We start from the raw sequence: 24,780 nt of genomic DNA, 5'->3' as shown, positions 1-24,780 counted from the left end.
TACTATGTCTCCTTGCAATTATCGCGACAGGAGAGTCTAACGGCAGGAATTTATAGGCGCGCTGTGAAAAAATTTCAGTGCCGCCCACGCTCAGCTGATTTCCTATAAAAAATGGCTCCTTTTCATTTCAGGCTATACCCGTTGGAACAGGCTACAGTGTCAAACAGACGTAACAAAAAAGAAAGATCTGTATTAGGCTGAAAGATGTCATCCACCAACAGGAGAAATTCGATTGTTGCTCACGTTCAATAAATAGCTCATAGAGATCGAAAATAAGCACTTTTAAAAATTGTATTCATGTTAGCTTAGATAGCGAGCCACTGCTTGCCAATGGCAAAGACGTAGAATTGTTCTTAAAAGAACCACTATATAGAAGGAACTGTAATTAGGCTTGAAATATTTTGTTACTTCCTAAAAACAAATAAAACAGCTTTCATAATGCATTATCTGTTTTTAAAACCTGTTTCAAGGAAGCTGAAACAATTTTGGAGCGCACCATAGTTACCCGTCAAGAAAACAAGGACCAAGAGATGGCTTTGAGAGGTTTTTAGCAGAGCGTCTCACTTCCCCTTAGACGGCAGTCAACATGTGTGTTTGTGCTGTTAAAAAGCGCTCTGTGTACTGTTTACAGGAGGCCTAGAGTGACTGATATACCCAGTTAGCATTTATGATGGCTTAGGTTTTAGGGGGGTTTAACCTCCCAAATCGACTCAGGCTATGAGAGACACCGTAGTGAATTGCCCCCTAAATTTTGCCACCTGGGTTTTTTTACGTGCACTGACATCGCACAGCACACGCGCCTCTAGAACTTCGCCTACAACGAAATTCGACCGCCGCGGCCGGGATCAAACCCGCGTCTTTCGGTTCAGCAGCCGAGCGCCGTAACTACTTAGCCAACGCGGCGGCTCAGCATTTATGAAGGGCTGCGCTCATATTCACTGAGAGCGGCAAAATATATATCTATTCTAGGTTGTTGTTTTCTTTATGTATTGCGGTTGGCTCAAAAGAGGCCATGGCGTTCCATTCCGTTCTTTTGCTGGCAAAAAATAAGCAATGGCAATGCCCTGGCGTCGCAGGCGCTAGTCACAATGCGCGAAAAACAAAGAATGCAAAGCAGTGCGCGCGAAGCGATTATACGGAGCGTTTCAAACTCTTTGATGCCGATTTTTTTAAATATCCGTCAAAGTTACGCAAGTGTGCTCTGGTCTTTATCGTGTGGATTGTAACGCGAGGCGTGTACTTATTTTCGTGACAGAGTGGAATGAAACGAAGACTAAGAATGAAAATAGCAAATCAGCCTTTTAATTTAAGTTTAAAAACAGAAGACTATCGCAAATTGAAGGCCGTCAATGGCGAATACATAGAAAAATTTTAAACTTTCGAAATGCTTTTATACGTTTCACGAGTAACTAACTGCGTCGAAGGAGTGAAAAATAGCGAAAGTACCGTATGCACTTGTATAAGGCCCATTCTTTTGCACCACCGCTCATCCCATAATTGAAAAAAAAAAAATTCTGCAGAGAGGAACGCCGTTTCACGCATGTATAAATTTCTTTGCCGAGCAAGCTTCCCGGTGAGTTTACAGATGACGGCGGATCGTTGGTAATGTCATTATTGTCGTCTTCTAGCATGCATCGCAGTGAAGCCGTGTGTCATTTATAGCAGTATTCAGATGCCTGCATTCGGAGTACCTGGCAGCGACGGGTTAGGAACTGACGCCGACTAGACTTTTGAGAAGAGCATCACCGGACCTAGTGGATTTCGAGCGCGTGCCTTGCTGTATTACCGTCTATTGGTAGAAACTTTAAATTTGCAGGAATTTCTACTGTGTCAATGGAAAAGAAGATGCCCTAATTAGCGGCTCTAGGAAGAAGCTGGGTCCGAAGAGTGGTGACTGGCGTTAAAGAAACTTCAGAGCATCAGAAGCAACACTTGGAATCTATAGCGTCCAACCGCATTATACAATGAAATAGTTTTCCCTCAACAAATTTTCAAAATTTAACTGAAAAATGTCAACGTCATTTAAGGGCCTTAGTCAGTGTGTACGTTACTTATGCAGCCAATGCCTTTTATGACGCGGATGACGCTGATGGCACTGCTGTCAAAACAGCACGCAAAGCGACCCACATTATTCAGTGGCATGGTGTAAAAGCTAACTACAACATTTTTCAAAAGCTACTTTTTTGCGGTCGTTACCTCAGCCGCAATGCCCGTTCGTAACGCTTGAAATAGGAATTTCGCCCCTTCACTTTTGGAATGTAATATTGCACGCTAAGAGTAAAGATTAAAACCTCCAAAGTTTTGTGAATCATTACTGATCGTTTTGTTTGACACTTAAAGATATGCGTATTGTATAATGTGCACATACCGCACCGACATTCCTTTCTTGGCTTTTCAAAGACAAATCTCAAAAGATTAATTCATGCACTCATTATATTGTAGCTTACCAATATTTTTTTCTTTCTTTGTTTGGTTGCGGGAGGGGGAAAGTGACCGGCGCTATATTTTGTCTGCTTGGGACTGCGGTTCTGATAACCTTCCAAAATTTGAGTGTTTGTTAATAGGGCTATGACATCTCCACAGTGCTCATAGCAAATGAACTTGTCAGTGCGTAATACCTCCTCTGCCGCTACTCCCACTTCTGAGATCAAACTTCTGTTTGTGGACGGACATAGCCATGATGCAAATTGTGCTCAAGATTGTCGCTTGTAAACAGTTTTGATAATGCAAGAGAAACAAGGATTTAGACCACAATTATCCTATTTCTTGAGTAGTGTGCTCATATATTGTGTTTGCTGGCAGTGCAGTTTACTGCACTGAATACTGCGTACTGAATTTATTTTCTCTGCATGATCTAGACGAGAAAAAAGTACTCCACTTGGATGAAGTCAAAGTTCCAAAGAACAAAGGTAAGAAATTTGAGAAAAGTGAAGCTTCGTGATAATTGGTAACGCATTTGGTGGAAAGCCGTTGGCTGAAACAAAGGACGAGTAAAGAACGGGAGTAGCATACACAAGCAAAGTGGCCCGCATAGTCAGTCACGCAATTAAGCGCGCACTCAGAAAGTTTTGTGATTTGATTGTGGGCATAGAAACAGTGTTGATGGTTTGGTTTATGGGGGTTTAACGTCCCAAAGTGACTCAGGCTATGAGAGACGCCGCAATGAAGGTCTCCGCGAATTTCGACCACCTGGGGTTCTTTAACGTGCACTGATATCGCACAGTACACGGGCCTCTAGAATTTCGCCTCCATCGAAAGTCGACCGCCGCGGCCGGGGTCGAACCCGCGTCTTTCGGGCCAGCAGCCGAGCGCCATAACCACACAGCCACCTCGGCGGCCCAGAAACAGTGTTGAAGCAATGTTCCTGGAGTAAGAATGAAGTTCCTGTAAGGCCCTACGTTCCAGGGTCAACGAAGACAAAAAATTCGCTTGAGGTAGGCAACATAAGTTCTCATTCAAGGACAGTAACCGGCATGCCACTGACGAACATATACGTTCACAACTTCTAATTGACTGACGGCTCAAGATGTTGCTTTTTCAAATAATCCTTCAAGCTTCCGACGGCTTGTCTGCTTCTGTGCATGCTGTTACAGACACTTAGATTACTTACACTGCATAGGCAAGTGGCTATGATTAATAGTTTTGAAAGAAGCAGCATCATCTCTTAGTCTATCATTTAGTGCACCGACCAGACTGCGCTGCATAAACGCATCTCCTACCAGGCTGGATCTTGTAAACAAGATCGCTGCGCACTCAACCATTGTGGTTTCATGCTCCATGCCACAAACTGGTTTCCCAACCATTCTCCGCCTCAAACGTGTATATGTTGCATAGGTCAGCCTTGTTCAGAGAGAAAATACGTTGCTTAATTCTAGGTAGATTTTCTTGTATTTGTTGATGTTGGGAGGTACGGTTATTTATTATACTTATATTTATGACAGAGAAATATTTTAATGGTCTTTTTATGCCGTGGACTTTTGAGAAATGTTTTCTTTCACGTTCGGAAAGGTGTAACTGAGCATACGCGTTGGTGTCCTCGAGTATGCTTCTAGAATAACACATTCAGTTGACAGTTAAAGTTGATACCTGCCTTCTTTCAGCGCCCCGGTATTACCGTGCTAACCATCTTCATCATATGCATTACCAAATAACCAGAAACTCCACAAAAGATCACGTTTATTGTTCTTAGGCATGTGCGAAAAGTTTATTTTTTGTTCGAAGCGAACTCATATCTAACTGGAGTTTTCTTCCAATAATTTCGAAGCGAGCATTTCAAATACTTCTGGCATATAAAACAAGGTTAAAGGCACAATTGGAAATTAAAAGAAATTGTGTATTTTCTGAAAACACAAGGCCGTTACCTGAACAAAAAAGAGAATGCACTGAACTTCATCGCAGTCATTCAAGCATGACGACGTCCTGCAAAAGCGGGCATGGAAAATTTGGGAGTTGGCCCACATGCGCAGCTGATACTTCAGATGGTTGTGAGACGTATTACGAGACCAATGAATGCTGGTCTTAAGTTCGATTGCGTCGTTGAGCAGCTATTGATTTTAAGCGACGATTCCAGAAACTCCTGCCAGTGAGTGCGCAGGATGCTCCATTAGGCGTAGCCAAGATTCACCGCAGCGCTCTTCCCCACCCTCCAAACCCCCTCCTACCCAAGCCCCTAAAGATAAAACGCAGCGCAAAAGTAATATATGGTTGCAGAGCAATGATTTAAGTGTTATGGTATTGCAACATGTACTGTCGGGGACAAAAATGGTATGCTCCACGCAGCGGGAGCCGGAGGAACGGATGGATGGATGGATGAATGGATGGATGGATGGATGGATGGATGGATGGATGGATGGATGGATGGATGGATGGATGGATGGATGGATGGATGGATGGATGGATGGATGGATGGATGGATGGATGGATGGATGGACAGACGGACGGACGGACGGACGGACGGACGGACGGATGGATAGATAGATGGATGGATGGATGGATGGATGGATGGATGGATGGATGGATGAATGAATGGATGGATGGATGGATAAGGCTGAACCCTTTAAATCGGGTGGTGGTTCAAGCCACCTAGCCATGACGAGAAATTTTTAACCTTGTCTTGATTTTAGCCACCATTCAGATAACCTTCGCTTGGTTACTTCTACCGGCTTAAAATCTACTTTCCCTTCACTGTGCTTAAGGGGGTAATGTAGGGTAAATGGTGCATGTTAGTTTTAAAGTAATATTTTATAAACGGTTACAGATATTCGCATCACATTCCGCGTGCTCACAAAAAATGCCCCTGGACACACCATGAGACACTTTGTATCTAGATGGCACACTTTTCTGTGGCCCACTTCCAAATTTTCAGGTGTGTTTAAAAATTCAGTGTACCTTTTCTCTGCAACCATAGAGAGAAATGTGTTGATATTATGAAGTTTTATTCTAAATACCCACAGGTTAAATCGGAACTAAAGAGATATCAGATCTCCTCCTAAGTTTGCGCAAAAAAAAAAATATCACTGCGTGCACGGAGCCACAGAGGGTGTACCTTGACTTTTAATTTTTTTCCAAGTTATCCTTCTTACCATCAGTGATTTTTTAGTTCATAAAATTTATGACTAGTTTTAACATATTTGTGCAAAGTTCCATTGGAATCGGATGAACACTTTATGAGAAAAGGTACATTGAATTTGAAGAATTCATAAAAACGCAATTTGAGAAAAATGAAGTTTTATATTCTCATACTGCCTATTGATGCTCAAAATTCCCCAGGAGAATACATGTCACTGCTGACATTCTTGCATGTGTCTCCGAAACCCCTCTTATTGTTTCTTTTCATCCGTCGCCTTTCCTTGCTCTCGGCAGAACCATAGAATTCTGCCCTGTTAATACGCTCTTTGTCCATCCTGTCGAGGGCAACATTGCAAAACACACCTGGAACAATTCTAAGGGCCTCTAGAACAGCTTTACGCTCAGAATTACCGTCATTGTAGTAGGCTACAGCATCGTTAGTTGCTGTCTTCAATGCTTCAGAACTGACAAATGTCGTCTTAGGGCAGCGGCACCAGATGAGTTTGTTGAGCGACTCAATGGTGTTCTGTGTTCGCCCATGAAGACGTTTGCTCAGAAGACCTGGATCTGACAAAGCCTTGAATACCGGCTTGATGACGTCCATCACGGCCTCAGGAATGCACTTTTTGTGGGAGTAGGTTTTAAGGTTTCCCTCAACAAGGCTGCGGTTATACCCACACCATGAAGATAGCCCCTTCGGGCAGAGTCCCTGGCTGGGCTTGGTATCTGTGGATAACTTATGAAAGTATATCGCCCATACAGCTCGTCTCATATTATCCAAACTGTCTGTATTTCCCCGAATAGCTTTGCCATAGTAAACCTGAAGGGAGTCGATGTCCCTTTCTGTGAGGCGTCCATTCCCGGAAAGTGGCGGACCATCGGCAAGCTTTTTTTCCTTCTCATTCTTCTTGATGTTCCTGAGCCTGGTGCCCATTCGCTTCTGGACATGTCCTACACATTCATGTTTTTCTATAGCCTTTTCGTAGGGCTGGGAGTGTCTGACAGAAATGTACGCCTTGCTGTCTCCATCACCAATGTAACTTGTGTACATTAGTTGGTGCTTTTCAACAGATCGTCCAAAGATTTTTACAGCTCCAGCAGATTCAATTCCACCTGATGGCACATCGTAGGCAACTCTACATTCGCTCAAGTTGTGATCTGAGTGAAGGTTGCGGGCACACATGTTGCAAAACTTGGATTCAACTTCAAAGTCCAGCACTTTACCTGTGTCAGCCGATATTGCAGCTACGACGCCATGTAGTGAAGAATAACCCCGCTTCATCCATGTCCATCCACTGTGACCGCAATTTCCAGCTCTCCACCGGAGGCGGAGGCCTCTTTCTTCAGTTCTTCGGCAGCTTTTGCCGTACTATTGCTCACAGTGGTCGTGGATGCGTCAAGAAGCCTGGCGTTGTACGAGGCAAACTTTGCTGGCGGTGGCAGTAGATTGAGCACAGCACACATGTTGCCACCAGATGCCAGTCCTTTTCCGCAGGTACGAAGAGCATAAAAGAACCTTTGATTCACTTCAAAGACGTTGCCAGCAGTGCGCCTGGATGTCTCGAGTACATTCAGGGCATCGCACTCGCTGCAGGTTGCATTTTTGAAGGATGCCAAACCGCTCCGCCTCTCAATAGCTTCTTCCGAAACGATATGTCCCTTGTTGCACTTTTTGCACACAGCAACATCTCGCAAGAAGCTGCGGAGAAGAGCTATGTCGACCAGACGGTAACCAGTGGTACTTGCGCCGTCTACATCGAACGATTCACCGCCGATTCTCTCACCAAGTTTCGATAGGCTTGCGCTTCGTCGTGCTGGATTCTCATTGGCCGTCTTTCTCGTGAGCCAATTTCCTTTGAAAGTTCTCTTTCTGGATCATTTGATGGACGATCGGGCCATCTTCTGCGCAAGTAATAAGTTTGAAAATCCACAGGCGCCAACAACCGTAATGACGGGAAGAAAACAAAGACGCATGAAAAGACGACACACGCTACAACAGCGCCACTTGCGGCACATCTGCTATATATTAAATATTTTCAACAGCATATGATCTTTTAATATGTACTACTTACTTGCCGCACACACACAAGCGAAAAAAAAACCGCCCGGAAACGAAGAAAACTGCGAAAGACAATGATACACAAACCGGCCTCCGGCGACTGCCCGCCATTTTTAAACACCAGAGCGCGCGGCACACTTCGGCGCGTCATTTAAACTGCTTTGAGCGGGTGCTCGATGTCGCGCTTCCGCAGGTTCGTTCCTTAGAGTGCCGTTGATTTTTTTGTGCCAAAATTGAAAAATCGATTTTTTGCGGAGTTTACCCTACCATATCCCCTTAAACCCCAATGCCTTGGATAAAAAAGCCCGCTGCTTTCCACTGTAGGGTGAAGCCTCTTACAGAAAAGTATCAAGTTTTGAGCCGCTTCCTCCTCCTCTCCGTACGCAACGCACAACGTGTATATCTCGTGGTACCCGACTCTATATGCCTTAGTCCGCAAATTTTACGTCCTGGCCTCAAACAATAAAGAGCTTCCCCCTACATTTATCATACATATTTTCTTTGACAGTTTCCTGCTTAAAAGTCCTGTAAGTTTCCAGTGCCGATTTTTTCAGTATCCCTGTTTTCCACAGAGCTCTCTCTGTTCCTTTAACCTTTTTTAACTGATAATTGCTGATTTGCCCTCCTACGGCTGTCCAGATATTTGCTTGTCAATTTTCTAGTTCGCTTTCTCCATGTCGTGTCAACATTAGTTATGTACAGGTATCTGAAAACTTTCCTAGCCCACTGCTTTTCCTGCATGTTTCTCAATCGTTCCTCAAATGCTATCTTACTGCTAGCCTCTCTGCTCTCGAACGACGCCCATCCCATATAACCTTGTACCCCTGATTTGGTGGATTGCCATGTGCTCCCAAAGCTAGCCTCACTACGCCACGTTGTTTAATTTCTAGCCTTGCTTGAACATCTGGCCTCATACACAGGACCGCATTACCGAACGTCAGGCTAGGGACCATCACCCTTTTCCAGATCCCTCTTTCCACTTAATGCCTATTGTAATTCCACAGTGCTCTATTTTTCATGAAAGCTGCATTCCTACCACCTTTATTCATTACATACTTTTTATGCCCTGTCAGATACTCAGCACTGTTATTTATCCACACCCCAAGATAGTTGTACTCTTTCACTACTTTTAGCACGAACTCCTGTATTCTATGCTCGCCGCCCTCTTCAATAAATATCATTACTGCAGATTTTTCCTGATTAAACTTGAAACCTAATCTATCTCCCTCCGTACCACAAATCTCTATCAACTTCTGCAAATCTTCCTTGTTGTCAGCCATTAGCCCTATATCATCGGCGTATATTAGTCCCGGTAATGACTGTTTAATCGATTCACTTGCTTGAAAAAAGAAAGGTTGAAGCCTTGTCCGCTCCTCTCTAGCTTTGTCTCTAACCCGTTAAGGTACAACATAAACAACAATGTAGACAGAGGACATCCTTGCCTAAGCAGCCGCTGTATCTCTAAATGGCCGGACACATTTTTTCCCATTTTACAAGCACTCTGTCACTTCTATATATAGCATTTAAAAGATTAATTACTCCATCTTTCTGGTTCAATGTGCCCAGTGAGTCCCACAAATACTCTTGAATAATTGAGTCATAGGCTCCCCTAATATCCAGAAATGCTAGCAATACGGGCCTGTGTTCCTTTTCAGCAATTTCTAAACACTGCGTCAAAGAAAACAGATTTTCCTGCAACCTGCCTTGTGTCCTGACACCATTTTGTAGCTTCCCTAGCACCCCCTCGTTCTCCACCGAAGCCTGCAGTCTGTCCTTTATAATATGCATCACCACCCTGTAAACCACAGCTGTCACTGTTATGGGACGGTAGTTACTTCCGCCAGCTTTGTCTCCCTTTCCCTTATATATCATGTTCATTCTACTTAATCGCCATTCATCGGAGACTTTGCCATCCACTATCATTTTATTCACTACCTGTATTAATGTTTGCTTGAATTTCGTCCTAGCTTTATTATTAACATAATCACAATACCATCTGGTCCTGTTGACGTGCCACCTTGAACCTTCTTCTCTGCCCTTTCCCACTATATTTGCTCAAGAGAAGCAATTGCAACAACCGGTCTATCTTTCTGCGATAAATTATGTGCAACATTTTTCTTTGAATTTTTCTGTCACCTTGTTTCTACGTCTTTCATTGCTTCATTCCCTTCTAGACGAATACCCTGATCTGCGACAATAAACCTTTGCTCCGGCCTAGTCTTTTTACTGATTGTATTTAGATGTTTCTAGGTATTTCCGAGCTGCTTTTCTATCATTTTTATTTACTTCTGACATCGATGGGGACCCTTTCTTCTAATTTTTTGAATTAATCAGATAGGATGCCTCCCTTCTACACTTTATGAAGGCATCCAATTTTGTGTCTACTTCAGATTCTGGTTGCCCCTTCTTGGAATATCTGTGTTGCCTGGACACTTCCTGACGCTTCTCTATCGCCTGCTTGACCTCCTCATCCCACCAACTCTTTGGTTTGCGTCTTTTCTCTTTGGCTTGACTCGCACCTTAGCTTGCTCAAGCTTAAGTAATCGAGTTAATTTGATATAAGTCCATTCTGTTTCATTACGCTCAAAAATTAGTTTCTCAGTTTGTTTGGCTGCTGCTTCCAATTTCTTTTCTGAGTAAAAATTCTCCTCTGATTGTTCATCTCGCTTTAGTTCTACATTGGTCTCTCTGCTGACACTCAACTTGATACGTTTGTGATCACTACCTAGACTTTTGGAACCATGTTCATGTATGCTCAAAACCCCTAGTCTATTATACATCCTCTATGACATTAGTGCATAACCTATCGTCGAGTGCAGACTCCCTGCCTCTCATGTTATGAGCCCTCCGCAGTTCTCGGTACTGTTGCATACAAATAAATCATGCCTGTCACACATATCCAGCCGCATGGTTCCTGTCGAATCAGTGTATCCATCGAGGTATTCTGTGTGCATTCATGCCGAATAAATTAATTATCTCGCCCTGTCCTCCTAGCTCATCAATTGCGCTTGCAACACATTCTAACATTTTCCTGTTCCCTCTTTGGCATTAGCTCTTGTCTACAGGTATACAATGCCAAGGAGAGTTTCCTCCACTGCCACGTTTCCTTTAATTCATAAATGTTCCTTGCATCCAAGTTTAACCCTTTGAAAATTCATACTTTTATGAATGAATGCCCCAATTCCACACCCTTTCTGCTGCCCTCTATTGTATTGCAATATTCCCATGCGTAGTCTGGGTTACAGGGTGGTTGCTCCTTGTCCCTAAAATGCATTTCCATGAAACCAAATACCATTAATTCCTCCTGCCTTAACTGTTCTTCTATTTACTCCAATTTCAGTTTATTCCTACCACACTGCATGGTAATGAAACGGAAAACTACATCGTAGCGCCATCTACAGGCGGCATCTGATATCGAGACAGCCAATGGGAGCCCTTCATTATCTGCAGGCTTGTCGCTTGACTCCTTTCAATGTTTCGTGCTTCAGATCCCCAAAATGCCTAGCTGCGCTGCAGCAGTAGCAATCTGGTCGCCCTCTTTTTATTTTCTGTCCTTTTTTTTCCATACGCATTCGAGATATTTCTTGAGAGCCGACGCACGCACCAGCATGATGCGATAACATACCGGTGCGCGCGCCTGCTCCAAAGCCATATCCCGAATGCGCATGGAAAAAAAAGAGGACAAAATAAAAAGAGGGCGACCACCAAATTGCTTCTGCTGCAGCGCCGCTCGGCATTTTGGTGAGCTGAAGCACGAAACATTGAAACGAGTCAAGCGATAAGCCTGCAGAAAATAAAGGGCTCCCATTGGCTGTATCGATCCCAGATGCACCCTGTAGATGGCGCTACAATGCAGTTTTCCGTAAAGTCACTGAAACGGGAAAAATACCGCAACCATTGCCGGTGCCGCCGACCCGCCGCCATATTTGGTCCAGCGCCGCTGAAGCGACGGCCGCGCGCTGTGCATATTAAACAGAATAAATTATGTTTTGTGAATTGTGCGTGTTTATACAGCAACTAATGAAGCATACAGTTTTCACTTGCTATTTAGGCGAAAAGAAAAAAAGGCTGCAATTAAGGCGGAGGCCTTTCTAGGCTCATGGAACGAAAATCTGCCCGCGCATGTGTGACCGGATGTGTAACTCATACATTTAAGCATTTAGGGAGACAAATTTGACCTTGGCCGATATGGGCCAAACACTATGTCCAGCACAATTTCACTGCAGCGGACACAATGATGACCTCTAAATTTGGCCCGAGCCACTCCCAAATTTAGCTCTCCCGCCACCGCAATTTGACTTCCACCGATTTGCCCCAAAATCGACGTCAACCTTATTCGACTACTGTAAACACGATGATGACCTCCAAATGTTGCCTGGACCACTCCCAAATTTGGCCGACCCACTCCTGAAATTTGGCCTGGGCAGATTCGGATCAAAATCGTTTTGGCACCTAATTTCACTGCGGCGAACATTATGATGACCTTCAAATTTCCCCCGGACCAATCCCAAAATTGGCCCACCAACACTTGAAATTTGACCTCGGCTGATTTTGACCAAAACCGATGTACACCCTAATTTCACTATGGCGAACACGATGATGCCCTCAAAATTTGCCCCGAACCACTCTTAAATTTGGCCCAACCACATCTAAAATCAGACTTCGGCCGATCTGCACCATAATCAAAGTGCAACTTAATTCGACTGCAGAAAACTCGATGGTGACTTTCAAATTTGGCCTGGGCCGCATACAAGAATCACAAACAGCGCATAGGAAGGCACGAATGCTTTCGCATTCTCTCACGCAAGGAGACTTAAGTGTTCCACTGAATTTTTGCTTGCGTATGCATCACGCACACTGTCGCGAAAACATGCCAACAAATTTCGCCCGCCGGATTCTGTGGAGCCATATAGCTGGTCGCTTGAAGTCTTTCTGTTCCCCTGGGAATAACAAAAAGCGTTTTGGCCAATTGCCGTCGATTGCTGCACCCAAAAGCTCAGAACTCAGGCGTTCTTCGATGTCTTTATGCAGGCATCAAATGCGCAAGCGTCAGTACATGACTGGAAATGCTGTACACTCTTGTCCCAGCCCAGAAAAGCAAGTGCTTCGTAATTATCCAGACGATCTGTGTGTCGGCGGCCGCGAGAAAGAAGCGAGCAGACCATTTATGGCGGGGAATGACGAGCGGACTGACGCGCCGGCGCGGTGCGGAGAGAAAACGAATGCGGTACTTTTCCCGCTTTAGAGACTTTAGTTTTCCGTTGCTCCGGCTCCCGCTGCATGGAGTATACCAGTTTTGTCCCCTACAGTACCAAATGTTATCGAGCACTAACTTTTAGTAGTATCATCAGGAAATCTGCATGTCCATAACCCTGCACTTTAAATGATCCGACAGGTCCAAAAGACTAAATGTACGGGGAAAACTTGGCGCCTCTATTAAATGTCTGGGAGGAAGGCATCGCTCGCTTCCCCCTGCCCCCCCCCCCCCCGTACGCACTCCTATGCCGGCTAAGCGTGCACCCTGCGCGCCCAGTGCCGCCCCGCGTCAGGCGTCAGAAAGGGGCACCCGTCACAATATGCCTCGTGCTACCTTCCTCTCGTACTCGCGTCGTCGAGATTGATTCGCGAAATTCACATGGAGAAGAGCGGCTGCGGCCCTTCAGTCTAAATCGCTCCGCGGCGATCAAGAGAACCGTGAGCCCTCTGATTAAAGCGTGATCCGCGGCCGTTATGACGATTCGATTCCGTGGGGAGCCACTTCGCGTGCGCAGATTTCCCCGAGGACGTCACAAGGCGCCAGGCACCGGCCAGGACCCCTGCCCTGTGGTTAACAATCAGCACGTGCCCACTAGCAATACGCAAAAGGTGACTGCGGCGACTGAGCGCTACAGCGCGTGCTCACCGCAGGCTTCTTTCTGGCAAGTATAGATCTGGGCACCACACTTCCGCCTGCTCGCGTCAGTTGCCGCAAGTATGCGCCGACCGGGGGCGCATTCGAGTTTGTGTCAGTAAAAAGCGTCATAATCTGGTGCAGCGTCCGAACCTGGCTGGTCGAAACGCCACAAGTGGATGTGGTAGTTCGGATGCAGCGAAAAGGGTGTAAGAAACCGGGGTCATGACTGTTGTGACGTCAGGGGGGAAAACAGACTGTGCAGCCTGCTTGTGCCCTCGCCCTGCCTCTGGATACGGGCCGGTGTAGTTTCGGGTACTAGGCTTTGTTCCAGTGCAACGCCAGCGGTGGGGATGGATATGGCCGGGGCCCATCCTCTGGGAATTCGAACTCCATGGAAGTGGCAGCGACTCCCACGCAACTGTGAGGGCCAGTTGCGCCCATGTGGTCCGATGCCTGAGTTGAGGCAGGCCTGGTGAAATTACCAGGCTGGACCCACGGAATCCGGCACGGAAGGCATGTACAAATGTCAAAAGGTTTTCAAATGTATGCAACTTCCTTCCGCACGCGGGGGCGTGCACGTCTGGCGACCGGCACGCAGTTTCTGGTTCCTGAGAAGACCGGGTCGCGCGGGGGTTCATAGTACCGGGGCTCTAACCGACGCCTCGGGGAAGCGGACTCAGGCCGGCTGCGGGGCCGTAAGGGCCTTCGCGGGACGCCGAGGTAAGGGGTTTTAGTACGACCTGTGCAAAAACCGTCGATGCTGTGGAGTAACGGAGGAGTAGGCTCGGGTCATCTCGCCCTAAGCCGCGTTCTTGGCATGTGGCTCCGGTCTGCCCTGCCTTGAACACTCCCCCCTTCACTATGTTCGGAGCAAGCTAGGGGAGAAAATAAGTGCATGGTTGGTTGGTTGGTTGGAAGCATATGTGGGTTCCCCTGGAAGTGCTAGGTCATGGCACCGAGGGCCGGAGGGTCGATAGGCTGATGAACTAAGCGTCTACTAGTCGGATCACACCACCCCCGGTAGCTAGCGCCGTCGTAGGTTCTCCTGTCTCCGGTGGTCGAAGCCCTTTGCGTTCGGTGGGTGGTCGGGGATCTCGTAATCGGGGGCCGCACCATTGGGAAATTTCGACGTCCTCCCTGTCCTGGCCAGACAGGCCAGTAATAGAGTCGAGACATTCGAAGGATCTGAACGAAAAACTCGCTGTCCCCATTCCCCTCCAAATTCACATAACCCATTTAGCCAACACCTCCCGCTACATCCCAGGGGAGATCAGGGGAGTCTCCCCGGGCCCACATCCCCGGGTTGTGGGTCGCTATAGTAGCATTTTACTATTCATTTTTTTCCACACTCCGGTGGCAAAATTTAAATTGCCCCAGGGCAATATCTTTTATGTTATTATTGGGATTACACCCGCGATACAGTAGTGGTGCGGGAGAAGCCAATAGTCATCTTTATTTTGTTGACCGAACATCGTAAATATCTATATATATATATATATATATATATATATATATATATATATATATATATATATATATATTCAAAGTTGAAAACGCTTCATTTAGCCATAGATTTATTTTGAGTCGACGTTTCGGACAGAGCTTGTCCTTTCTCAAGGGAACTTGTTAAGGGAACCAACTGTCACCGAAACCAAGGTGCATACGGGAATATATATATATATATATATATATATATATATATATATATATATAAATATATATATAGCAGACAAGGTCAATTAAATGAGGGGCCCGGTTGACAAACTTATGAAGGGAGCTAACAGCCACCGAAACCAAGGTGCATTGGGGAACGTTCTTTTTTTTTGTGTCGTGGTTATCAGTGGGATAATATTACTTAGATTACTAAACCTCCTAAAGAAAATTACTTATAAAGCAGCAGAAAAAACAACCATGCCGCCGGTGGGATATATATATATATATATATATATATATATATATATATATATATATATATATATATATATATATATATATATATATATATATATATATATATGTAAGGGAACTTGTTAAGGAAAACAACAGTCACCGAAACCAAGGTGCATACGGGAATATTTTTTAATGTGTTGTGCTTATCAGTGGGATAATAATACTTATATTAATCTATTGCTTAAAGAAAATTACTTATAAAGCAGAATAAAAAACAAGCATGCCGCCGGTGGGATCCGAACCCACGAACCCACGATATTCGAAGGTCTCGCCTCCATAAACGTGCCTCCATAAAAACGCAGCCTCCGCGGTCGGGTTCAAACCCGGGAATTTCGGATCCGTAGCCGAGCGCTCTAACCACTGAGTAACAGCGGCTGTTGCCAAATTTTTCTGCACTTCGCTTTTCTGTGTGTCATCTTTCACTCCGGGAAAGGTGCCCTCAGTTCCCCAACGTGATAGTTGAAACGATATGAAGAGCAGCGATTTTCATTCTTTTTGCGCTGGAAAGAACAATTCCACGCAGGAGATATATATTTCTTCTGTTGTTTTGGACCCAAGATTGGCCATTGGAGAAGATTTTTGAAGATCATTAAATTTGAGTGTTCCAAACAGGTGGGACATTTGAACGCTTTGTTCATAAACTTGTTTCCTTTCGAGCCCACACGGCTCCTCTCGATATATACTAATGTGTAGCTGCCACAAATACGATGCACGCTGAAGCAGAATTTCTGTGACAGAATTCATGCCAGCCTTCCAAAAGGTACGGCAAAAGGTGAAGCTCCGGTTTCTATCACCTTCTTGAGAGACCCGGCTGTCTCTCCCGCAGTCAAGCAAGTATTGCGAGGAGGTCCAAAGTATACCCCGATGGCTGCTGTAGACAAGCTGGATTGATTGGCCTTGGTCCGCTGGATTGCAGGAAGGGCTTCAAAGAGTTAGAAAATACCAGATATTCTTACCGACTGGTTTACAATGAAACACTAAGCAGTTATGATATCTCTTCATAAGCGGTACATGACAAACGTATACTTGGATGCATCGGATGTCAGGTCACATGAATTAAAAGGACAGTGAGGAGAACTCTATCAATTTTTTTGTTAGAAAAATCTGATAGTTCAGCATTTCATGGCTTTGTTGCCGCTTGTCCGGGAGCGAAAGATGCATTTACTTCAAAGAAATTTGGATTCTAAGGTTTAAAAGGTTTTCCCGCCATCCGATTTAAACTCGGCGCCCTCCTATGACGCCACAGGACAGAGTGGCGTGAAACTGACGTAAACGCAGACTCCGTGATTTCTGGTGGCTAGTGGTGCTGTCTAGCAGCTAGCGGTGCGGTCTAGCAGCAGCCAAAATGAGAGCGACCGCTGATTGATTTAGAGGAATTAAATCACACACGCGCACAGCACTCAGTTGTAGCCAACACAGTGCTGTGCGCGTGTGTGATATAATTCCTCTAAAATGAACTAATCATGCGTACAACCTGGACACATTTCTTATTGTGTAAATAGTTTGTACATATTACTTCTCCCCCTATCCTCTCGTCCTGTCCCCTCACCTCTTTCATTTCATTTCTTCATTCTGCCTGCTATGCTTTATTTCCGCTGTCCCAGCTCAGAAGCTTCAGTATCGATGGCAGATGCCGGGGCTAGCAAAATCTTTTCGTTCCTTTTTTACTATTATTTTAATAAAAACCACTGCCACCACCACCGCCGCCGCACGTTGAAGGCATCTATCGGAAGTCGCTACCGCCGCTTCGTTCACGTTTGCACCGGCGTCTTGCCAGTGTTACGATGGATCCCGTTGCCGAACCCGACAACGAAGTTTTCGCAAAAACTCCAGCCTGCATTTCCGCGACCTCAGCCCCAGAGAGCGTGCGATGCTTTTGAGGGAGTACGGTTAGGTTAGGCACCGGTGGTTCGTATCCCCCTTCCTCAGTGAGCAGCCGTTGCTAATTAAATATCTTAACATCAGTACGGGGAGTCGCGAGAGGCGAGGACAAGGTCAGCGCGTCGCGCCCATCGGATGCTGGCCGAGGCTTTGGGGCCAATGGATTGTTAATCCTTGAAGAGTGCTGTTGCACGGTGCAGCAGGCGGCGTCGAGAAGGTTTCTCGCGGTTGTAAGGGCCAGGTTATTTTTTTTCTTCTGCCACAAAAAACGGATGGGTGCTCAAGTGCGCTCGAGTTTAAAGTTGGCGGTTTGAAAGTAAAACCGACGCACGATGCTTCAACGCGTTCCGCACATTTCTGGAGGTATGGGGTCCACTGGATCGGGCTCTCTCGCCCACTTGCATGTACCTTCAGATGTGTACTGTGAATGGATTAAATTAGCCGAGAGCTCGAAGAGAACAGCTCCGCCCAACTGCCGAAGCTATTGAATGGAACCGCTAACAAACGAGTTGGAGGAGAGCGAAGTCACGTTCTCTCCAGGTTCCAAATCTCTTTCTTAACTGCCTTGCATCCTGTCTCCCGTCCCTAATAAGCGAGTTCCGAAATGCAGTTTGAAGTTGACTGCCACAGCCGGGAACGTTTCGCCGGGCGAGTGTACGAAGGCACAAGTGCCCTTTATATTGCTAACTGCCTTGTTCGATCACCAACCATCGTGCCATGGTAGTTTTTCGTCTACCGTGGCAATCATCTGACTAGCCTTAAGAGGCTCCTTCAAAGGTTAACTAGCACTTGAAGCGGCACCTGTAGTTCCTCTGCTGTTCGGCGATTGTAAATCGTAGCGCGTCAAAAACAAAGCCACGGGGCACGCAAAGCTCATAAACGCGAAGCGCCATAAAAAACCGAAACTCTACTGGCCGCCTGTGGCGTCACCAAGCATCGGTTTTCTTTCCTTCCAACATTCAGGTTGTCCTATGTCTGTCTTCGTTGTGTGATAAAAGTGCACTGTTGGTTCAAACCAACACTTACTTCAATATTGAACCACGCAACCTTCCTTTGACAACCTCAGAGATGCGTAGCTTCCATGCAGTACGGAAAATTCCTTCAAGGGGGCGTCTCTTCTTTTATGACGTCATCACGCTTGTACTTGCGAGATTGGCCTGTGGCGGCGATACCCGTATTTTGGTTCTTGCTGCTTTCTATCTTACAAGAGCTTTGTTTTCAGTAAAAGTGGTGTATTTGTGATCAGGAGCTGGTATTCTAATGATACAAGCCAACTTCAATTTCTCCTCAGTTCCCTTTAAAACCCGCTGTTCGACAAAGTAGTGAATGTTTGGTGAATATATCGCGCTGAAGACGAAAATTCTTACCATTCGGGCAGATTTGCATTCCGTACAAAGTCAAGCCAGGTATTTCGTAATAAGAGTAGATACACAGAACCCGTCCTCGCTCTTCGTGTCGTTCTCTTTTCGCGTCGAAAAAAATAAAGCCGCGTGTCAAAGCAACGCTTACTCCAAAAATCACATTCATTTCCGACGTATCTGAAGATAAAAAAATTGTGGTACTTACAAACAAGATATTGGAGACCTGGATAGAAAATCGCTTCAGAGCTCTCACATAGTATCAGAAGTGCATTTTCGTTTGCGCAGTCTTGCGCAGTTTGTCTGGTTGGGCGCCGCTGTGCCAGACAAGGCAAGACCTGTCAGTCAAGGATGTGTCATGGTGATGCATAGCGGTGTGACGAATGACCGGGGAGGCGACGGTGATAGGGCGGGGGGGGCTGAAGGGGAGAGTCATTTTCTTTTACACAGCTTTTGTGGTCGCGAGAAAAAGTTCCAAGGTGAAAGGTGGAGAAAGGAAGATTTTGGAGGGGGAGGGGTACACGTACGGCGAAGCGCGTAGCTGCGCATGGAGGAAACAGCTAGGAGGAAGTGAATAAAATCACAAAAAATGTGCTTCTTGGCGCAGGTGTTTAGCACACTACGTATAAAATGCACGGCCGGTAGAAGAGTTGGACAGATACGAGACTTGAAAGAGAGAAGGGGCGGGGGTCGAAAGGAGTGAAAGGGGTTCATAATTTTCGGAGAATGAGTCATGGGCAGTTGAGAAAGGCAATATCTATAAGAGCCAAGAGTATTCGAAACGTGGAAGCGTCAAAGTATTGTTTCAAAGCTACAGGAAAAGCATGATGTTTGGCGGTCGATAACTTCGAAGCAAGAAAGGTGGAGCTTCGCGATGTATTTCGCCAAAACTACTTCAGACACTCGCGTATTTTTTGCGCCCTCTTGTTATTTCAATATGGCTAAAAATGTACCATAAAATAACAAAATGTAAAACAATAAATAAAATACTGTGGAAGCAAACTCGCAGTCATTCATAGTGTTATATACGGCACATGTGGCAAAAAAGTTAGGTAACTACATGTCAAACACAATTTTTCAGTATATTTATTCTCTGGTCGTCGAAAAATCCTCAAATTTTTTGTTGGTGTTGAACTTTCACACAAAAAAGAAAAAACAAACGAAAACGTGTCTAACTGTGAATCGCAACTATTTCCAATCCTTTTAAACAATAAAGGTAATGTTCGAAAGCAAAAAAATATAATTTGCGAGCAAATAAGCAAAGACGTGAGCAAGAGCTATAGCCCTCAATGCAAATTACGCAACAGAACAATAAAACGCACAAAAACAATAGTTTGCAACATTACGATATGCAGAAAAGGAAAATAAAGCAAATCAGGAAACACAGGGAAAGGCGCGATCACAGCGAACGGCGTACCAAAACGTAGGAGTCTCTTAGCGTGTCACTGATTGCGTCTTTAAAGCGGCTGCCTAATATTTCGGGCGTGCGCAACTAATAACTGTAAATTACTACGCCACTGCTTTGTTTCTGGACGTTGCTAAAATTGCGCACGAAGTCAGCTTAGGAAATGCACTTGGAAAGATTTATTACGTTTGATTAGGATCTCCACTAAGCAGACACACGCTGTGCAGTGTGGCAGTGAATTCTCTAGAGTGAAGCAAAAAAGTGCTTTTTAATATAAAAAAATGTATGAAATGAAAGTTATTTTAATTTTTTAGAAATAAATGCCTTTGAGCTGGTTTTCAGATCCTCGCGGAAGGAGAGCGTGCAAAACGCGTTCAAATGCAAACGTTTCATGACAAATAGGCGGGTTATTATGCCCAGAAATCGGAAAAAGGGTACAGCGTGAGCTCTCTCTGTGGACTTCAGAAAAAAAATATATTTTGTTGATTAGCGGCTTGGATAAGCCGTATAATTTACACGCATCATTACCACAGGCTCACGCCAGCGCGCATTTGTTAATTACCAAATTTACGTGGCCTTTTAAAAGAAACTCAAGTGGTTAGTTGCCACCGCTTCTAGCTACCCAGTATTAACAATAGAATTCTATAGATTTATAGTGGTTGTTCTGGATGTTGTCATCGTCGGCCATATGCGACCGACCAGTTCCTCTGTGGCGGAATATGCACAGTCCACTGCCTACCCCTGAAGCCGTCGTCACGTCGTTCTACCACTTAAAATCAGCGAACGGAGAGAACAAAGCTTAACGGCAGCAGCACCATTGCTATACAGTGAGCGAATGCGTTTGGAAGTGGTTGTGAAGCACCTAAGAACTCTGCTTGGTCCGAAAGCCATTCGAAGTGTCGAATACCGTTTGACTCAAATGGCACTTAAAAGTCCGAGCAGCATGGGTATTATGACAGAATTGCAGTTGTAGTAATAGAGTAATAGCACAGCGCTACTACTCTAATACTGCTGGTATGCTATGATGTGCTCCAGGAAAATGCATTTTGATGTCTCAAAGTTCAACATAAAATATCTACTTTGGCCACGTATACATGCTAAATATAGTTAAACTGAGATTAGACAGACCTATTAAGCTCTCAAACCTCGTATAGAGAGCTCAAGTCAGTTTGTACGGGTTTGGAAAATTATTAACTTTCTTTCTCTGTTGTGGCAATATTTAACGTTGCCATGTCGCATTAGCACGTGGCACAAGGTTGACCAGCGCTTGCCAGTATACTTTTAACACTGGATGAATGATAGCGAAGCTAGGCCAATATATACAGGTATCTATAATGGTGCAGCCAATTCCGGCCCACAGTGGGGAACGCTGGCTAACATGGCCCGTGATAGGCCATGATTCTGAGATGGCACAGCCAGCAATGGCAGAGTGGGAGAATTCTGGCTAACGTGGCCCATAATGGCCATAATTTGATGATTGTACTGCCAATACTAGAAAAGCGATGGAGAATCAAAGCCCTCATTATATGTGTCAGTGAGTGGTTCAGCCAATGTCAGATGCTCATTGCGAACTCTTTGCCTTCTAAGGGCCATTCTTTGCCAAGGATTTCTAATATTGGCCCGCTGTAATGTGCTACCTGGGACGTTTCTTTAATGCTTGAAGATAATGCGGATTCATTACTCTTAGAAAATGACTTGTTGGATAAAAAAGTCCTGATCGCGTTTCTGGAAAAACCTTAAGAACAACTCAGAAAAACCAATGAAAGCCAAATCAAAATTTCTTGCGCTCCTGAGTGATCTATATTTAGCTTTAGACTATGAGGAAACCCACCACAGAAGCTCCAAAAGAAAAACTGGATACCTTCTGGGAAGAATATGAAGGAGTGTAAAAATTTGCAAATTTAATCTCTAATATGAAGAAAGCTACGAGCCACTGTGCAACCTAAGATCTTCACAGTTCCAGCTTTCTTGAGCTCTGCTGAATGAGACAACTGTGTATTGTTGTAAGCTACCGTTAGGAACATTTTTATAGGAATGGTCTGATCTTCAAATGCTTAGCAAATACATGATTTTAAATATTGTCCTGCGCTGGCAGAGAGTTGTTAAGATTGCCATGGAGAACCAATTGGGTGTGGTTTTCACAGGTGCTAGAAAGTTACAAACGCCCAGTGGGGAGACCGGCGGAAGTATTGATTTTCAAGGCCCAATCATACGATTTCCTCTAAAAAATACGTTCATGAACAACTTCAAGATGAACAAATTCACTTGAAGAGATTTTCTGGGTATGAGTTCTTGCTGACCCCAACTCACATACCGGCGGTTTAGCAGTCTAGGATCGGGCCGAAGAGGCTAGAGCTTCCAAATGCGGCCACTGCGAAACAACCGGCAGCAAGTTTCGGTCATATATGATGCGCGTGCACTGACCCAAACAAACTGGTTTGCCTGTCCAGTCGCACTGTCAGTGGCGTTATGCTGCAACCTTACTACTGTTGTTATTCAAAACATCGATTTTAATTGCACCCGTGTAATATTATCGTTCCTCGGCATCGTAGTGATTTCATGTCACGTATGCATAAATATCCAACAGAAGCTCGAGAACGCGGCTAACTGCTACAGTGCGTTAAGACGGAAGCTGCTGAGTGTACTACCGATGATAAAAGTTTCCGGGACGCGAGTTCTAGGAAAAACGTTTATTGCAGCTGCACCTCACTACCCAGTCGCCAGATATTTTGATGAAAGGAAGGAGCATTTTAGCCTTTAATGCCTTCATACATTATCAGGAGACCGGGTAGTGAGGTCGGTCTGCAATAAACGTTTTTTCTAGAACTCGCGTCCCGGAAACTTTTGTCCCCAGCAGCACGTTCACACTTTGAGAAATACCATCAAATTCCAGTTTATGAGCTTCTAAGGAATTCCTCGCGGTATGAAATTGGAGAAATCGTTCCGGTTGCTGCAATCGCATCGGCAATGAGCACCATAGGATAGGCGCATGCATAGAAGTAGAAAAGCTGATGCTGTTCGGCCCGTTTCATTTCATTATCAGTTGGTCATCTACTCTTCGATTCCTCTAAGAACTTCGACTCGCTATGAGCAGGCCTTTTCTGAAGTCTTCAAAAATAGCACCTAGAATTACATTATGTGCGGCTTTAAATTTTGAAAACGCCGCTTTACTTTTATACACTGTAGTTAGTCAAAGTAACAGATCTCTCCTCCAAGTTTGGACCTGTGCCACTCTGCGTGAAGGCGACAGCTGACAGAGCCCTTCTGGTGTAAAGACTGGCGCAGTAGGCCCGTCTCTACGCTGAAGTACTTCGCCAGTTCGCTCCCCCACACAGAGTGGCACGGGTAGGAACGTCGGGGAAGTGGGTGCCCAATATGGCACTATGTAAGCCTTCTTGCACAGGCATTGCGGTATCCGATGGCGTGATTTTTAGCCCACGTACCCAAGCGGCGGGTCTGAAATACCCTATGGTGGGAGAAGGCATACCCGTCACGGTGGCTCAATGGTTAAAGCGCTCGGCTACTGAGCCGGAGTTCTCTGGAAGATAGCTGCCGCTAGTGATAGGGCTAAAGATAGTCATGAACACAGTGATGATGATAGCTATAGTGAGAGTTGGTGAGAGCGGTGATGATGATAGTGGTGAGCTTAGTGGTGATGATACTAATGATGATGGTGGCGATACCGAAAAGGTCTTAGGTTCGAGTCCCATGAAAGTGGCGGACTCGAGTCTCGTGAAGGATGTAGTTTCGAGCCTCGCAAAGGACGTATGTTCGAGCTCCGAAAAGGTCATGTGTTGGAGTCCTGTGAAGGTTGTCTGTTCGTGTCCCGCGAAGATGGTGGGTTCGATTCCCGCGAGTGTCTTTCAGATATCACGATAGCCCTGAGCGTCGACATAGTTTTCTCGTCTAGGAAATTGATGTCAAATAGCCATGGACGTGGACTTAAGTCTACTTTTCATTATATAAAAAAGGAAAAGGGAGGGAAAGGCTTGCGCATTTCCGCTCTTATGCTGACAATCGCAATCCTGTAATTATTCCTTCCTTCTCTCACTTCCTCCTTTAAAACTTACTTCACAGCGTGGTTCGGGTATCCACCCAGGTTTGAGGCAATTACTACGCAATTTCGTTTCTTCAAAAAAACAAAGTTTCAAAAAATAATTTCATGGGAGCAGGCATGCTTGAATCATAGCTTTTAGAATATAAATGACATCAAGCAGGGGTCGGCATGCTAATAAAAATGTTTCAAGTTGGTCTACTGCAAGAATTCACACCCCTGTTTCACTTTCAGATGGATGCGTTTTCAACGGACACACTTTCCCTCACTTATTGGTCGCCACTAAATATTGCTTCAATTTGACTTGTGACATGATAAAACAGACTGTAACCGGCTACACGTAAGTTTGACACTCTATTTCAATATTAAGCTCTTGTGGCAATATAATATACTCTGATGAATGAGAAATGCTGGCAGACTGTTTCCGGTGCTGAAATGCTTGAAAGATTTTATGCATGAATTAAGCAATTTTCGGCATAGTACAAACCTTTAAATGTCATTATGAAATCCAGCCACTTGCTCGGTTTAGCAAAAATCCCCATAACTGCGGCCTTGGCACCAAACAGACTTGACGTGTGGCAAACAGCGCCAGTCTATGTGCAGAGTCGCTCT

At 45.1% G+C, this 24,780-nt stretch overlaps 1 long non-coding RNA gene and 1 pseudogene across 1 annotated transcript in view; one reads left to right on the top strand and one right to left on the bottom strand.

Annotated features, from left to right (window-relative positions):
• The window catches only part of LOC144120069 (uncharacterized), a gene marked incomplete in the record, with an annotated part of 69,844 nt that extends 45,332 nt beyond the window's left edge, over nt 1–24,512 (top strand). Inside the window, 2 exon segments of the long non-coding RNA XR_013312425.1 lie at nt 2,859–2,909; nt 24,403–24,512. This is a non-coding gene — a long non-coding RNA (uncharacterized LOC144120069).
• LOC144118752 (uncharacterized) lies at nt 5,756–10,536 on the bottom strand (annotated as a pseudogene).
• Nucleotides 24,513–24,780: the final 268 nt, after the last annotated feature.

The sequence above is a fragment of the Amblyomma americanum genome, chromosome 2, assembly GCF_052857255.1.
Source record: "Amblyomma americanum isolate KBUSLIRL-KWMA chromosome 2, ASM5285725v1, whole genome shotgun sequence".
Classification (NCBI taxonomy): Eukaryota; Metazoa; Arthropoda; class Arachnida; order Ixodida; family Ixodidae; genus Amblyomma; species Amblyomma americanum.
This window is presented reverse-complemented; position numbering and strand designations above follow the sequence as displayed.